At 41.6% G+C, this 4418-nt stretch overlaps 1 long non-coding RNA gene across 1 annotated transcript; it reads left to right on the top strand.

Moving 5' to 3' along the window:
* The first annotated feature begins 3512 nt into the window (after window positions 1-3512).
* On the top strand, window positions 3513-3986 carry LOC118964679 (uncharacterized). The gene is made up of 2 exons (XR_016496359.1): window positions 3513-3639; window positions 3769-3986. It is a non-coding gene; the product is annotated as an uncharacterized LOC118964679 (long non-coding RNA).
* The last annotated feature ends 432 nt before the right edge of the window (window positions 3987-4418 follow it).

Below are 4418 nucleotides of genomic sequence, written 5' to 3'. Positions count from 1 at the left end.
CAGCTCAGCGTTAAACACCATAGTACCCTCCAAACTTACCATTAACCTCTCTTGGGTAGGGGGCAGTATTTTCACGTCCGGATGAAAAGCGTGCCCAAAGTGTTACTCATTCACAGAAGCTAATTGGTAGATTTGGATAAACAAAACACTCTAAAGTTTCTAAAACTGTTAAAATAATGTCTGTGAGTATTACAGAACTGATATGGCAGGCGAAAACGTGAGGACAAACCCCCCCCCCCCCCCCCCCCCCCAAAAAAAAAATTCAGCCTACCACTATTTTCAATGGCTGTCACTCTTATTATAAGGCGAAGTCCTCCGAAATTGCAGTTTCTAGGGCTTCCACTAGATGTCAACAGTCTTTAGAAAGAGTTTCAGGCTGTTTTTTGGAAAAATGACCCAGAAATTGTAGTTTATCTAGGTGGCTCCCATTTTGGCTGTAGTGTTTCCAAGCGTGTGAATGAGAACGCGTTCTTTGGTATTTTTCTCCGGTAAAGACAATAACTATTCTCCGTCTTAAATTTGAGCATTTATTTAGGTATTAGGGTACCTAAGGTTTGATTATAAACGTTGTTTGACTTGTTTGGAAAAGTGTATTCGTAACATTTGGGATTAATTTTGTACGCATTTTGATGGAGGGACACTGGGTGGATTACTGACTGAAGCGCGCCAGCTAAACTGAGTTTTTATGGATATAAAGAAGAACATTATCGAACAAAAGGATCATTTGTGATGTAACTGGGACCTTTTGGAGTGCCAACAGAAGAAGATCATCAAAGGTACAAAGCCCACAACCGCAGGGCTCTCCAGAGGGTAGAGAGGTCTGCACAACGCATCACCGGGGGCAAACTACCTGCCCTTTAGGACACCTACACCACCCAATGTTACAGGAAGGCAAAAAAGATCATCAAGGACAACAACCACCCGAGCCACTTCCTCTTCACCCCGCTTCCATCCAGAAGGTGAGGTCAGTACAGGTGCATCAAAGCTGGGACAGAGAGATTGATAAACAGCTTCTATCTCAAGGCCATCAGATTGTTGCCACAGAGAGGCGGCTGCCTACCTACAGACTTGATATCATTGGCCACTTTAATAACTGGAACACTAATAATGCCACGTTAAGAATGTTTACATATCTCACATTACTTATCTCATATATATATACTCTATACTACACTATCTATTGAATCTTAGCTCTGTCACTGCTCATCCATATATTTTATATTTATATATTCTTAACCCATTCCTTTACTAGATTATGTGTATTAGGATTTGTTGTGGAATTTGTTAGATATTACCTGTTCGATATTACTGTACTGTCGGAACTAGAAGCATCAGCATTTCACTACACTCGCAATAACATCTGCTAACCATGTGTATGTGACCAATGTCATTTGATTTGATTTGATCCTGTTATGGGTGTGCTTGTAATCGTTAAGGACTGGGGAGTTTTTCAGGGAAAAAAGGAAAGGAATGGAGCTAAGCACCAGACACTGGGAGATTAATTCACCTTTCAACAGGACTATAACCTAAAACACAAGGCCAAAGCTCGCTATGCCAGTGACCGAGAGGTCTGCAAAACCAAGCTTCTCATTGTCATGAAAAACTAAACTAATCCAATCTATTGCACCTGTTGCTGAAATGGTTGCTCTAGTTTACATGGTATATGTCGTCTCATTCATTCATCTTTCGAACCTTGCATTTCTGACTGAAATAGTTTGAAATGACTAACGTTTAAATTACAGCCCCGCTAAAGAGGTGCTAATGAACATTGTTCAGTGCCTCTGTGTTCAGTTTCTTCAAAATATAATGGTATTGTGAGCTTCCATCGTTTCCCAGTCCATGTAGAGATCAGAAAAAGGTTTTTGTTGGCAGTATGTTGCTAGAACTTCACTGTCACCAAACACACAAAGGTGTGTAGCACACATTTCATCGAAAGTGACTGTTCAGGGAAGAATTGCTCTCTCTGGGTGAGCTAGGGTGGACTGGACTGGGTTAGTCTCTGGGGATAGGTAGGACCAAATAGTCTGTTGTAGTCTCTCTCTGGGTGAGCTAGGGTGGACTGGACTGGGTTAGTTTCTGGGATAGGTAGGGCCAACTAGTCTGGTGTAGTCTCTCTCTGGGGTGAGCTAGGGTGGACTGGACTGGGTTAGTCTCTGGGATAGGTAGGGCCAAATAGTCTGGTGTAGTCTCTCTCTGGGTGAGCTAGGGTGGACTGGACTGGGTTAGTCTCTGGGATAGGTAGGGCCAAATAGTCTGGTGTGGTCTCTCTGGGTGAGCTAGGGTGGACTGGACTGGGTTAGTCTCTGGGATAGGTAGGGCCAAATAGTCTGGTGTAGTCTCTCTCTGTGGGTAAGGTAGGGCATACTGGGTATAGGGTAGAAAGGGCTAAGCTTCCCTCTCAACCAGATTGCTTTATTGGCATGAAATACAATTTGTAGATTTTGCCAAAGCAGTGTAGTGGTACAGCATTTCAGTCAATAAAGCACAATGCTCAACACTGTTAGACTGATGCTGTTGACCTGGATCACTGTGGAGAAGGAGGAGGTCATAAGGGGGTAAGTGTAACCGGTGTGAAATGGCTAGCTAGTTAGCAGTGCATCACAAATTCTGAGACCTTGAAGTAGTAGGGCTTCGGCTTCTGTGGAGCGATAGGTAACAATGCTTCATGGGAGGCAGATGTTAATGTGTTCAGAGGATCCCTGGGGCGAGGAGAGGGAAGGAAGCAAAACTGTTACATACTCAGCGTGTGTGTGTGTGTGTGTGTGTGTGTGTGTGTGTGTGTGTGTGTGTGTGTGTGTGTGTGTGTGTGTGTGTGTGTGTGTGTGTGTGTGTGTGTGTGTGTGTGTGTGTGTGTGTGTGTGTGTGTGTGTGTGTGTGTGTGTGTGTGTGTGTGTGTGTGTGTGTGTATCAGTAGCGGTGAGTGGGAAAATCACTGGGGAAACCAAGCCAGAAGAAAATATCATATTCCAACCAATGTGTTGTGATAATTGCATTGTTTGCTCTATAACCTGTTAGTTCATATGCCTTGCCACCATGATATACTCTTTAAAAATGAGGGGTTCAACAAGGGTTCTTCGAAGAACCTTAGGGTTCTTGGCACTGAAAATGGCCCCCAACGGATTCTTCCAAGAACCCCATAGGAGGTGAGGTTCATCGAATAACCTCCTTAATTGGTGGGTGTTTTTGCAGGAACCTTTCTGCCCAACTGAAACATTTTGATTTCAGAGGACAGCTGGTGCAGGCACTTAACTGAACATTTTTAAGATCTCCTCAATTTAGGTAAGGTAAGGTAAGGTTTGTCCCTTATATGATCTAAATTGATATTATTTTGTGATGATACCATCTATCTATTCATATTTGTGCAAATCTTTCTTAAACAGAAAATGGACACAATTCAATGGATATAAAATCAACACAGAGGTAAGAATATGTTGGGCTATAAGAATATGTTAAAGGCTAGCTGTATTGGGTGCAGATGACTGAACTACTCAAAGTTGTGTCTGTGTCTGCAGGTATACAGACGAGGAGGCATGCAAAAGGCATGTGAATTAGTATTGGTATGTTATGCAGATCACATTTACCATCCTCCTCCCTTCCCTTGTCAATGAATATCCCATAGGCCTCTACATTGTGGACAAGGTATGTGTATGAAAACCATTATCAAAACTGTTTTTTTTCATTAACATTCTATACAAAACCAAGGTATGAATACTGTTGTGTGCATGTTTTGTTAATCATCTGTATAAATACTATTTTTGGGATTCACAGACTTCACCCTCCCTACAGCTCTGATGAATATAACAGGAAACCTGTTTGAACACCTTGCACTGCAAAATCATTCTGGCTATGGACACAGAGAACATCAACACATTAACATCAACACGCCAGATGATATATCCATTGGACCTGGGGCTCTACTGCGAGTTTATCTCATATTCAAAAAAATGTATTCTACTTTTCCACTAAAATCAAAATAAACACTGAGAGTTAAAATATAGTGTTATTGTTGTAATGCACATTATTATTATTAACAATAATAATAGGGGGGTAGTTCAAACATGAACCCCAAAAGATTCTTCCAAAGGTTCTTTGAGGATCCATTAAAAGGGGTTATTTGAAGAACTTATAGGGGTTTCCCCACAGTTTAAATTTGAAGAACCCCTAAAGGAAACTCCAGGAACCTTTTCTTTTTAGAGTGTCCAGGCCTAAGACTGAGACAATAAGAAGACAGTAGCGGAGAGCAACCTCACAAAGGATATTGAATGTAACAAACAGTTACATGACCTACTGCATGGTCAAGAAAAATTCATATTTCCAACATTTTAGGACAACTAAACAACTATTGATTTAGAACCAATGAGAGTTACTGCAAGTTGCACACAAAAAAATAGGAGTTTCCTCCACTATTCCAGCACCAT

The sequence above is a fragment of the Oncorhynchus mykiss genome, chromosome 5 (genome assembly GCF_057628025.1).
Source record: "Oncorhynchus mykiss isolate SJ-2025 chromosome 5, ASM5762802v1, whole genome shotgun sequence".
Taxonomy (NCBI): domain Eukaryota; kingdom Metazoa; phylum Chordata; class Actinopteri; order Salmoniformes; family Salmonidae; genus Oncorhynchus; species Oncorhynchus mykiss.
This window is presented reverse-complemented; position numbering and strand designations above follow the sequence as displayed.